Source organism: Saccopteryx leptura, chromosome 5 (genome assembly GCF_036850995.1).
Source record: "Saccopteryx leptura isolate mSacLep1 chromosome 5, mSacLep1_pri_phased_curated, whole genome shotgun sequence".
NCBI classification, from domain to species: Eukaryota; Metazoa; Chordata; class Mammalia; order Chiroptera; family Emballonuridae; genus Saccopteryx; species Saccopteryx leptura.
Window position 1 is genome coordinate 65,528,273 of NC_089507.1, and position 13,888 is coordinate 65,542,160.

The 13,888-nt window shown below is 40.1% G+C and overlaps 1 non-coding gene across 1 annotated transcript; it reads right to left on the minus strand.

Annotated features, from left to right (window-relative positions):
* Positions 1–575: 575 nt before the first annotated feature.
* LOC136407267 (U6 spliceosomal RNA) lies at positions 576–682 on the minus strand. The gene has a single exon (XR_010751824.1). It is a non-coding gene; the product is annotated as a U6 spliceosomal RNA (small nuclear RNA).
* Between the last annotated feature and the right edge of the window lie 13,206 nt (positions 683–13,888).

Sequence of the window (13,888 nt, forward strand, 5' to 3'; positions counted from 1 at the left end):
AATAATATAATTGCCATTATTATTAATGATTTCTTGCCAGCGTGAGGGCAATTTGTATATCCTATTTTTGAAAAATGTTTTATCTTTTGATGCGAAAAATTGAACCAGTGTTTGTTTGATATCTTCTTCATTTTTTAATTTTTTGCCCTTCAAAAAATTTTGTAAGGACAAAAACAAGTGATAGTCAGAGGGTGCTAAGTCTGGGGAATATGGTGGATGTGACAGACATGCTTCTGTAGCATTTCTTACTTGTTGAAATTCGTAAAAATTACAGTGGCGTAAATGAACTTTATCAGTAGCCATGGGTACACTATCGCTTCACACATAAGACTAACGTGAATTAACTTTGTTTTAGTTAATTTGCTACATCAGTATGTATACATTAAGTGATAAAAATAGGCACACATGTGCCAAATAAATATGTGCTTATGTGTCAAAACTTGTTGTGATAAAACAGACAGAACTTTCTGGTAGACCTTATAGTTTAAAGAACTAAAAAGTTGATTGAATACTCTGAGGCACGGTGAAGTCTGTCTAATAGTGGTTAGGGAATTAAGAACCTGACTATTTTTTTTTTTAATATGGAATGCTTCACGAATTTGTGTGTCATCCTTGCGCAGGGGCCATGCTAATCTTCTCTGTATCGTTCCAATTTTAGTATATGTGCTGCCAAAGCGAGCACGAACCTGACTATTTTGTTAGGGCACTCTAAATTATCAGACTAGGTCTTATTTGTGAGTCATTAAATTTCTCCAGAAACGAACCCTCCAATCTCTTGCCTAATTGCTAGAATTTGAGGAACCAAGGGTAAAGACTCTGGGTCAGAAGGAGGATTTTCTCGGTAGGTCTCCTTGGTTTCAATACAGTGCCTTAGCCCTGCTTGCTGCCTGCTGCCTGCTGCCTGCTGAGGGTCTGGATTCAGGGCTCCAAAGAGTAAACTGCTAGTCATCTGCCCCCCTGGGGATTGGGAATTGAGTGTCTGCAATAGATATGCAGAATAATCACAGCTCTTTATAAAGACTTTCAACCAACACTAGTGTTTTATGCACTGTTTTCTTCAGAAGTCACTAGTGTCTGTAAACCCTGAAATGTTCAGGTGTTCTGTGGATAGATTGGCTGTCTTCTCGTTGTCCTCTTTGGGCTAAGACCTTGTCTTCTGCTCTGCCAAAGCAATTTTCATTTGTCCATCTGCTTCCTAGCTTCCAGAGTTTTGCTGGCATCTCTCATTTGCTGTCCTTTCCAATTTGGGTGTTTTTTGTTTGTTTGTTTAATTCTTGTGAGTTTATACGTCTTTTATTCTTCATAATTATTTTAGTATAAGTTTAAAGCAAGTTGAGATATAAATTTTGGGTTCAATTTGGCTGGCTTAACCAGAAGTTTCAGTTACAACTGAAAAAAAAATCAGTTAAACCATAGCTTTTTATAGTGGAAAGGGAGCTTCAATATCATCTATAGATGTCAAAGTATTGCCTTAACTGTAGAGGAAACAGGCACAGAGAATGTGAATGAATTACCAGAGATACTTAGGTTACCAAAGGCAAAGTCAGGACTCTTAATATGTACCTATGGCAACTGCCTTTTGGTTGGGTCTCAAATAACTGCCACCCACTGGGAACTGGCTTCACCCACATTGTGCAGGTTCACATTCTGTTTCCTTTCCATGGGCCCAATCCTTTGGAGATAGCTGATTGGAACAAAGCAGGTTATTAGCTCCAACCTGAGCCCCAAATTCTCTTCCATGGGAATTTGAATTTGGGACCCAGAGATACTAACCTATTACCTACTCCAAGATGTTTTTTTAAAAAGGAGCAGAAACCTCAGATGTGGATAGTCAGTCATCTTGGGGACACCATGACTAAGTAGGATTATTTTAATAACTTGGTACATACTGAAAAATAAAAATAAATACAGAAATGGTATTCATGTGTGTGTGCACACTAACATATAGGAATGCATGTGGAAATAAGTTACTAACAAGTCCACATAATTGTGTTTGGACAATGATTGATGAAGACATGTCTAGGACATGTCCTTTTTTAGAGGAAGAAAACACAAAAACAAAAATACCCATTGCAGCTGGTTCCCCTACAACTGTCCTTTCCCCATCACTTTCTGGGGTAGATAGATGGCTTCAGTTTCTTTCCAGTGTCAGCTGGTGACCACTGGGGCTTGCTGCTACTCTCCTGGACTCTTTGGTTTCTACAAGCATTAAAAACATTTACAGTGACTTAAAGAACCACACACACACAACACATGCACTTCACACTCAGCATGAAAGCAGTTCCACCATGTTGGTTCTTTCTCTCGTCTTTGGAAGCTGGTTGTTTTCTTCTCCCAAGTCTCATCTCTCCACGTAGTATATTTGGTTGAAAAAGAGGTTGTAACAGATGTGGATAAGGTTGCTGATTAGTGAAACCAGAGAAGAGGAAAGGAGAGTTTTCAAATCCTGAGTGAATGATTTCCTCTGAAGAAGTGGGTGCTCCTTGTGTTTTCTCCTGTTTCCTAAACAGCTGGAATCAAGTGAAGCTGCCTGAATGAAAGATCTAGATCACATTTTCATGGCATCAAAGAGAAACAAATATGGACCAAGCAGAAATGAAGGAATAGAATTAATCAAAATGAGGCAGCAGAACAAAATACATATAATATATTAATATCAGTCCTTTCTGGTTCTCACAACAAAAAATAAATATGTGTGACGATGTGTGGGCAAAGCTCTGTGAAGGTAGTTTCAAATCCGTGCTCTCACTTTCACGTCAGTCTTCTGTGAGTCATCTTTATACTGTCCTTGCTCCCCAGCAGAACCGACCACTCCCTCCCTTGTCCACCCACAGTACCACACATATTGATTTATTATGTAGTCACAGAACACTGTCACATTTGTTTGTATGCATAGCCCTGTCACTGCTACTCCCAGAAGTCCATAAAACTTTGCAGAAAAAGAAAATTCTCTCATCTGTCTGAATTAACACACACTAAAGGACTGGCATAGCTGAAGCATTTAATATTAGAGAAACAAATGATTTTAACATAGAGAAACCACTTAATTTTAGGTAAGTTTTCTACCCCAATTTTTATAAATATTACCAGCCTATCATCTGGAGGAGACAACAATCACCTACTTATGGAGCCAGCAGGTCATCAGTCAACCTTAGTTACCCTGATACCTGGTGTTACACAGAGAGGAAAATGAGGCTCATTAGACCTCATAGAATTCTGATTCTGTCACTTTAAATTAGTGGCCATGGGAAAGTCACTCAACTTAATTCTCTGAGACTTCATATGTTTATTATCTGTTAAATGGGCTAGAGTATATTGGAGGGTAATAAGAGTAGTCAAATGGAATAATAAATTCTGTCACTTTACCTAGATCACAGCAGGAGCTCAGCAAAGGTATAAGCTGGAATTTTCTCTATGAAGAAATTCTAGGGCAGGGTAAAAATTCCTAACAATTTCTTCCCCCCTTTTTTTAGGTGAGAAGAGGGGAGATAGTGAGGCAGACACCTGCATGTGCCCTGACCAAGATCCACCTGGAAACCCCATCAGGGACTGATGCTCGAGTACTGAGCTATTTTTAGTTCCTGAGGCTGACACACTCAAATGGAGCCATTCTCAGAGTAGAGGACCAATAGAACCACTGGCTGTGAGAGGAAAAGAGTAAGAAAAGGGGAGATGAGAGGGAGAGAAGCAGATGGTTGCTTTCCCTGTGTGACCTGACTGGGAATTGAACCTGGGACATCCATATGGCAGGCCAATGCTCTATCCACTGAGCCACCAGCCAGGGCCTTCTTTCTTCTTAAAAAATATTTAATATAATTTTGTGAGATAGGCTACTTGAAATGAAGAATGCATGCTGGTATGCTAACTATAACTTTCTAATTCATGTACTGAAATAGATTTTTTTGTTAGGGAATATTTCTAATGTTGAAACTTTCTTAAAGAAAGGAACCCAGTAACTCCAGAAATGGAAAAAGCAAGGACTCCACAAGTATGTGATAGATGACTAAATATATAAAGAAATCAATCGATCAATCAGTCAGTCAATGTGGCTAATGATGTTACCTAGAGAGCAGAAAAAGGTTTTATCTGCAGAAAAATATAAAAGCTCTCCTCCCAGAAACTGTCAGAAAGTGCAGTAGGTTGAGGGAGAGACATGGGACAGTTCTTTTCAGTTTATATTTATGATTCTGGTTTATTATGAACCTGGTCTTGTCCCTAGCCAAGGAACTTGGGTAGCACTTGGAATTTTACTCCATGAGCTATTTTGCTCATTTGGTGGTACCTGTTTATGACTTCCTCTATCTCACAGAAGCCTATCTCCATTTATTTGGCTCTAATAGCTAAATCACCCTCGCTTGAGAGTCAAGAGACCTGGCTTTACAAAACTGTGCATTCTATAAACTTTTTAGATTCTTTGTACTCTTAACCTTTGAAAAGAGATGGTTTGAATAGACAATTACTAACTTCCCTTTTGATTCTAAAATTACAAGAATATGCCAAAAAGTATTTCTCCATGGAAAGGCCATACTATTATGAAATTCAGAAGAGCTGAGTAGGCCACTGGCCCCCCACGCACGGGAAGGCTGGGGCCCCAGAGCGGGGTGAGGGGCTGCATCCCCTCAGCACAGCCTTCGGTGTGTGCCCAGGCCTGTGGCTTCAGCTTTCTGAACCCAAGAGCTCTTTTGTTTGATGTCTCACCCTTTGGCTCGCCTTGTCTCTTATTTATTCTCCCCCCACCTCCAAGATTTTCCCTCTCTTCCCTGTACCAGTTTGTGAAAAATCCTGCCTCACAGACCCTCTGCTCCGCTGGGTCAGGCTGTCCAGTCTGAAGGTGGGATATGCACCGTGCCCTGGACGGTCTTTCTTTTCTGAGCCACTGACAGAAACAAAAACAGGAAAAGCTCCAGTTAGAGCTTTGGGTATTGAATGAGGGATTAACAACAATTAGCCCCGAATAAAGATGTATTCTAGAGAGTTCACAGGGGCTGAATGCCCGGGTGTCTCTGTGGTAGAGAAACATTCTGAGCGCTCAGAAGGGAGGCAGCCTGCCGCTCCAGGGCTGAAGGGGAACGCTGCCAATGATAAAACAAACCTTCAAGACCAAGGGCAACGAGGAGTCTGTCGCTGTCCTGTGACAGGAAGCACACATGTCTAAATATACAAACATTCTACTCTTATGCAGCAAATAGTAGTGAAAAGGATCTCGTCTCAAAAAAGAAATCCCTATCTCTAGAAAATTTTGGTTGAGAAGACAAGGATATCGCTAGAGATAAAAAGATATTTAATTTTTTTCTCTTTTCACTGAAATTAAATCAAGCCAACTTTTAGGTGCATGCTTTCTAGAATGTCTCCATGTTTTACAAATGCAGTCCTCAGTTCAAATTATTTTTACTTCAACTGCATCCCGGGCGGAGCACAAGAATAAGTTGAAAGAAGTTTCAGTTTCCAGCACGACATCTGGCCAATAACAAGTGCTCCATAAATGCCTGTGGAGTTAGGTGTTTGATGAAGGCAGAAAAGTTGACTTATTTATTTAACCAGAAAATAAAAAGGAAAAAAACTAACAAAGGCTCTTTACATACAAAACTGTACTTTCAGGAAGCCTAAGCTCTTCCAATCCGACAAGTCTTTATAAAAGCTCTCTGGAAAAGCCCTCTGGCTGAAAAGAGGTCTTTCCCTTAAAAAGAATGAAATAATAATTTGAGTCAAGGCTAGGGAAGGCCAAAGGGCAATTTCATTTCTCATGGTCACTTGAGAAGCAGAGAATCAGTTCAGCTGGGTAATGCCACAGCCACCACCACAGGGCTGGGTAAGTGTTACAAGCACCCGGACACTGCTGTCATTTTCATTGATAATGGTAAGACATAGCCTTTATTCCACCATAACCTCCACCTAGGGGAAATAAGTCTTCGCCGACCTTGTGCAGGCTCATTATTCCTGCTCCATCAACTTTGGCCGATGTGCAAATATTGAAGCAAGTCTAAAGAGCCAAAGAAGGGACTGATGATTACCACATTCATACTAATGAGTGGAACGGAATTGGGAATATGTTTAGCTAGTGTTGCCACTGAAGAAGATGACTTAAAAAGGAGGAAGAAATCATCAGGATGATTATTGATCTTCAAAAAATGACCAAGACATAAAACCCACAAGAGATAAGAATTGAAGAGAGAAAGATAGTGGCTCTAGGAAATCTATGTGTGTGTGTGTGTGTGTGTTAATGTTTGGCTCACTTAGAAGACTCTGTATGGACTCCAGCAGGCTATTACATGCCAATAAGAACAGTTTACACACAGCCCTCTTGTCCTTCCCCTTTGTTTGAAGTTTTTCTTGGTATATACATTAGACGTAAATATACCCACAGCAAATGCAGACTGTTATTAACATATGCCCTGACTTCTGTGGTAGATGCCATAGGACCCCAAAGCTGGTGAAGTCTTAGGGAAAGGGCACATAGGAGAGAATATAATGACAGCCATGTGAACTAATGAAAGTCATTTTTCCCTTGCACTTCATTAAATGTTGTAACACCATTCTTATCAAACCCACCCTATACTCAAACAAAAGTCATTTATTTGGGAGTGAACATGTTGCTTATTTATTTTAAGGGCTCTGCCCCATATTCAATGGTTGCAATAACTCTTCACATCCGTCATTTTGGAATGCTTGCACTTCAAAAGAAATTAAATTTCTCGCGACAGTAAGGGATGTTTAGAAACAGGCTATTCTCTAAATGCTTTTATTTTATTTTATTTTACATAAATATAACTCTCAAGTTCTGCCTAAGCTTTAAGAAGATTTTTTTTTTTCAACATCATTTTATTTTCCTCTTCGGAGCATCACAGGCCTTTTGAGTCTGGCACGGGACGCTGCTGCTGGTATTCAAAGCCCGTCAGTTGTCAGCATCCTCAAAGGTCTCTATGCCTGAAGCCGAGAGAGACAGCGCTTTAACTAGGCTCACACCAGCGCTTCTCTCCACGGACACAGGGAGGCAGTGCGGGAAAGCCTGGCTTCCCTGAGCCAGAAGCAGCGAGAATGTTGGGCACAACTTACTCCTCCTTACCACTGTTAAAGTCTTAACGTTTCAACTGCTCGGTTAACCTTTATCTAAGAATTGTAAAGGAAAAGATCAGGTTACCTGACCAATAAAACCAACCAACCAAACAAACAAACAAATAATACCCTTTTTAATGATTGTATATTGAAGGGCAATGACACTATAAAAACTATTAAAAGTGACTATTATTTAAGGTAGTTTTACAATATGTCATATATCCCATATCCAACACTCAACACCCATCACAGACACATATCTAGAGTTTTCTTGCTAATCCTGCCCTCCCAAGAGGATGTGCAAATCACTTTAAAATTTATAATTTCACTAAAGTCTTCCACTAGCCCTCAAGGTTACAATTATAATAGGCTCGCTTCCATTTCATGGAGAAGGAGACTGAGGTTACAGAGTTTGCATGGTTTGAGGTGGTCACATAGGGACCAGTAAACAGTAAGCTGGAGAAAGTAGTAAGTCAGGATTTCAACCCATGTCATCTGACTCTGTCAAACATCATTCACTGTACTCCACTCAGATTTATACAGAAAGCAGAAATCAGTGATCTATCTCCCAGACTGCTCCTCATAAGAATCTTAAAGGAGAGTGAATTAGGAGATATTATCTTTCCTTTGCCCAATGCCAAAACCAGGACACAAAGTTTAAAAGCTCATCATCATAATCCTTACCCCACAAGTAATTGTGCCCCCATCTTGCAGTTTTTCTCCCCCAACTATTGTATGAAACCAGACTTCGCTTTTATTTTCTATTCTGTTTTTATTATTATTCCCACAATTTTTCTTTTTTCCTTTGCTTATACCTTGAACCTGTCAATGAGTTTTCAAAACAAGTGGAAATCTCTTCTACAGTGTCCCCGCCCTGGTCCCCACTCTGCCCCTTCTCTCCATCCATTCCCACTGTGATCACCATTAATCTTATTTGTCTCTTTTCCCAACACGTGGCCTTACTTCCATTTCTTCCCTGTTCTAATCCACCCTACATGGTACTTTCAGATCAGCCATCCTAAACCATGTTTGAATTGCATCACTGCCCAGCTTCAAAACGTTAAGGGGTTTCTTTTTGCTTATTCAAGCAATAAACAGACTTATCCTAGCAGTTACAGACACTCCATAGTTTCACCAAACCTCTTTTTCCAAAGGCAGCCCTTTTATTCTCTTTCATACAAGCTTGGCCTCTTGTACCTGCTGTCCATGAAAGCTATGTACCTTTTGCTTTGCTCATATGTGGTGACTGCCCTTTCTCATTATGTGTACACCTTGAAATTCTGTATTCACCAGAAGCTAAGTCAAACAGTGGGTTCTTCATGAAGCCACCTCCAATTCACCCAGAGATAGATAATTTTCTCCTTGAAATTCCCACCCATAAGCCTAATGCAACTTTTTAAAACTTCATTTCCAATTCTAGTTAACATATTAGATTAGTTTCAGGTGTACAACACAGTGTTGATGCACTTCCAGAGCACCTCGCTTATCAATTGTTTCTTGAATGGTATTTACTGGCATACATATTCATCTTCTCCCCCAGGGTATAAGTGCATGAGGGCAAGACCAGGTCTCTATGAATTCACAGCAGGCCCAGAACAGCTTTCACATGTTTGGTGCTTAGTAAGTAGATTAAAGAAAAAAACAAAACTTTTCCACTATCCCCTCATACCATATATTTATATTTACATTTATGTTTATATTAGTTGATGTTCTATCTCTCAATAAATTAATTGTTAATATTTATAGATCACATTATATAAGTCAGGCACTGTACTAGGTGCTACAGTAAACAAAACAGACATGTTCTGGCCCTGGCCGGTTGGCTCAGCGGTAGAGCGTCAGCCTGGCGTGTGGGGGACCCGGGTTCGATTGCCGGCCAGAGCACATAGGAGAAGCGCCCATTTGCTTCTCCACCCCCCCCCCCTTTCCTCTCTGTCTCTCTCTTCCCCTCCCGCAGCCAAGGCTCCATTGGAGCAAAGATGGCCCGGGCGCTGAGGATGGCTCCTTGGCCTCTGCCCCAGGCGCTAGAGTGGCTCTGGTCGCAGCAGAGCGACGCCCTGGAGGGGCAGAGCATCGCCCCCTGGTGGGCAGAGCGTCGCCCCTGGTGGGCGTGCCGGGTGGATCCCGGTCGGGCGCATGCGGTAGTCTGTCTGACTGTCTCTCCCCGTTTCCAGCTTCAGAAAAATACAAAACAAACAAACAAACAAAAAAACAACAGACATGTTCTAAGGAAGGTAGATAATAAATTACTAACTTTTGCATATAGTGATGGTATTAGACAAACCTGCAGAGCCTGTGAAGTGCTCTGGGAGGGGCTGTGTAGAAAATGTACTCAGGCAAGGGGTTCAAGTACAGTTTCTCAGAGGACACATGAGACTAGAAGAAGTCAGCCATTCAAAGGTTAGGAGAAAGGTTATTCCAGACAGAGGTAACTGCTAGGAAAAAAAGCCAAGAGGTGGGGAAAAGCATAGCGCTTTTTGGGAACTGAAGGGAAACCACACAGCTGGATAATAATGAATGAATGGAAGGAAAGGCCAAAATTGGGTTGGCCAGAGAAGCAACTATCAGATCATGTGGGTCTTGTAGATACTGGGAAGAAAGTGGATTATTTAGTAAGCCTGGGGGTGATCCATTCCAGGATTTCAACAGAGAATATCATGATCCATTGGTGCTTTTAGGTGATTCTGGGGGCTGTAAAGAGATAAAATTAAAGGAAGGGGAGAATAAAATTAGAGAAACTGGTAAGGGATCCGTTGCTGTGGTCCAAGTAAGAAATGGTGTGTCAGCTCTGGCCAGCTAGCTCAGTGGTAGAGCATCAGCCCAGCATGTGGAAGTCCTGGGTTCGATTCCCAGCCAGGGCACACAGGAGAAGTGCCCATCTGTTTTTCCACCCTCCCCTCTCTCCTTTCTCTCTGTCTGTCTCTTTCTCTCCCACAGTCAGGGCTCCACTGCAGCAAAGATGTCCAGGGTACTGAGGATGGCTCCATAGCCCCCGCCTCAGGTGCTAGAATGGCTTCAGTTACAACGGAGCACTGCCTCAGATGGGCAGAACATCGCCCCCTGGTGGGCATGCCAGGTGGATCCCAGTCAGGCACATGCAGGTGTCTGTCTCTCTGCTTCCCGCTTCTCACTTCAGAAAAAAAAAAAAAAAAAGAAATGGTGTGTTTTAAGATTGCACAGCAATGGTGCTAATACGGGGTGGAGGACAGATCTAAGGAAGAAACCACAGGCTTGTTACATGTGAGGCATGAGGGAGAGAAACAACCAAGGGCAATACCCTGGTTTCTGGCTTAGCAATCAGGTAATTAGAATTATTAATATTTTCTAAGATAAGAAAGATTAGAAGCCAAGATTTGAGGGAAAAGAAATCTCTTAGCTCAAGCTTTAAAGCCATCTTAAATTACAATTACCCATATGATGAATACTTAATGCATGTTTTTGAACACATTGTGTGCCTGAAACTACATACAATAGATGCTAGAGTAAAGAAGAAACAGGATACCTGTCCTCAGAGCTCATGCTGTCTAGAGAAGAGTACCAATGTCATTAAATATATATGAAGTCATATATATGGCTTCTGCATGTGCAGTCATGCGGACTCGGTGGTTGGAGATTTTACGTAAACGAGATCACACTGCTTTTAAAAATTCTATTTCTTAGATGCTTTGTTCACAGTTGAAAGACAAAAGTTACTTACCATTTTGCAAATGAACCCTAGGAATTCGTGGGAGTAGAAGTTCAAACCAAACACATAATCACTTTGGGGACAGCTGCTCAAAATTTGCTTTCATTTCGACTTTTAACTTCCCCTAACCTCAGTCCTGCCTGAGCAACCTCTTAAACAAGTGTGGCTGGAGCATGGCCTGAAAGTCATGTTCAAGCTCTGCTTCCGTGGCCAGGACTGTCACGTGAGTGTCGTGTGGTTTTAAAGTGGCTGCTTTAAAGGAAAGAATGAATACACAACGTCATCCCACAACTTTATCAAGAAGTGTTAGACATGCACAGAAAAAATTATATTGGGAAACTACTTAAAATTATACTTAAATTCTGCTTTAAGTCTGAATAGAACTCATGGGCTGAAAATTTTCTCTGTATACACCATAGGTGACAATCAAATTATTTGAGAGACTAGTCCAAATACAGTTAAAGGAAAATGTTGCTTCTCATAGTTCCTCTTCTTAAATGTTTTACCTAAATGTTCCCCAGCATATCGGCAAAAAATTATATAACCAAATACATTACATGTTCATTAATTGACAATGTATAGAATACTCAGATACTGAGCTCAAGTTAATTAAATCCTTATAAATTAAAATTTGGCCACAGGATCTCTCGGCCCACCCCCCCCACCCCCCCCAGGATTCACTGACTATTTATTGACAACTTTCCTAAAATTCCTGTCTATGACAGCTTAAAATACCATATTGTTAATATTATGATATTTTGCTTTATACTTTGTAACAATTGTCTACTTCAAAGGACTCTTTATCCCCTCAGCATGTGCAGAATGAGTTCATTAATTTTCTAAAACATAGTTTATATGAAGTCACATTCTAATAGTCACCTTCCTAATGCTGAAAATCTTGTTTTCCTTAAAACACATCACTCTGATTTTCTGTAGATGGGCGTTCTGGCATATTCCTCAACTGCTTTCACTGTTCACCAGGCCAGCCAAAAAGCTCTGACCATATGCACTGACTGAATCACTATACTTCTTCTCTGCTAACATCAAGTATATACAGTGATCATCTGTCTCCCTTTGATCTTCAGCTAGCACAAGCCTTTTCTCTCTAAGTTGTCTTCCAAGGTTTGTTTTTGATATTTAAACAATTTGGACATCTCTAAAAGTGGAGTGGGATTGACACCAAGATAAGGTGATAATTAATTTATTAAGTGATTTTGTACAAAAATGGCAAACTGAATATGACCCTGGAGCATGACTGATTCACCCAATGAGAAGTGTGAAGAAAGCCATTCATCTGGTTTTGCCCCTTCTAGCTGAGAACATCTATAGGGAGCTTATTTTCCCCCCTGGAGTTGGAGTTAATAAAATTCAACAGAAATAATAACATTTTTAATTGAAATGCTTAATTAATTGGCATCAGCAATATTTCTTATTTTTATATTTCTCTGTTTAGTTGAATTGCAGATATAGAGTAGGTCACACTCCATGTCATTACGAGGGACATTTTGTTTTCTAAGATGAGACTTCAATGCTAAATAATTCCTAAATAAGGAGAAATGAGGTATGAAAGGCAAATGTGTTTCATTTATCTCAAACCTAGGTAGCCTAGAGATAAACCCGGTCAAAGAGAGTTGAATGTTTTCAGCATTTTGTGTTTCAAAGCAAAATAAACATTGTCTATGTAAATAAGAACCATGGTTACCTTTATTCTTTATTCTATGTGAATGCCAAAGCAATAGATTACCCAAAATAAAATAACCAAAAAATTTAATATGACCTTTAGATATCATTGTTCCTAATAAAATAGCTAACTCTTAGAATGAATTGGTCTGACTGTTGCACAAGATTAATTTTACGCAAAGTAGACACAACTGTCCCTGTATAGTGGAACCAAAGAACAACTGTAATTTAAAACAGTTACTTGTTGGCCAAACACAGCAAAAAGACTAGGAAGCAATTGACGGTTTAGATAGAATGCCACATTTAAGGGCTAGATGAGAAAGAGAAATGACTAAACACAAGGAATAATCAGGGAAATAGTTAGAGAACAGTATGTAATAAAAGTTAATCAAGGTGGGAACTACAAGACAGCAGTGTCTAAGAAGTAGTAAGAATAATTTAATTATTATGTCCAGAGAATATGGATTATTCTGGTTTCCAAGAAGAGAGGTTTTCAGACCTGAAAACATCCCACTACTGTCTTCCAGGCGGCACATAGACCTCTGTTATAGATTAAATTATTTCAAAGATATAAATCTAACCCAAGTACTTTGCAATGTGACTTCATTTAGAAAGAGGGCCTTTGCAGAGGTAATCAAGTTAAAATGAGGTCATTAGGGTGGACCATAATTGAATGGGACTGGTATCTTTATAAAAATTGAAATTTGAATACAGAGACAAATGCTCACAGTGGGAAAACAACCACATGATAGGAAGGATGTGCCTACAAGCCAAGAAAGCCATGGATTGCTGGTCAACACCAAAAAATTTTCCCATGCAGCTGTCAGTGAATGCATGGTTCCACTGACCCCTTGATTTTGTTCCTTAGCCTCCAGAGCTCTGAGAAAATACAATTCTCTTAGTTTAAGCCACTCAGTGTTGGATGTTTTGTTATGGCAGCCCTAGGAAACTAATTTGCTCTCTCATGCTAAAATAGCACGATAATGAAAACCATTTGACATCCACCAACATAATCCCTGGACAGGAAGGTTTACATCCAAAAATATTGTATTAAGCCACTTTTGGCCTGGTTCTGACATAGACACCTTTCTTGCAGAGTGCTTACAGAATGCCTTTTACTGTATCTCTGACTTGTCTGTCCATTGGTAAATGGCCTAGAAATAGGAATGGGTGGGCAGTGAGGATGTGTATAAAGTGAACAAAAGAAAAAATATCAGAAGCTTGGGGTTGGGATCAGGAAGTTTGAATTGTCCATCACTTATACAATCATCACCTCAACACATATTTACTAGCATTTTTTATGTGTTAGTCACTGTGCTAGTCACTTAAGGATACAGCTGTGAATAAGACAAAGAAACCACCCTCACGAGGTTTATGTTCTAGCTTGATTTCTCTCAGTCTTACAAATAAATCTTTACTAAGCAAGCCAATCGAGAGTGTTTAATCCTGCTTACACTGAACTTTGAAAGA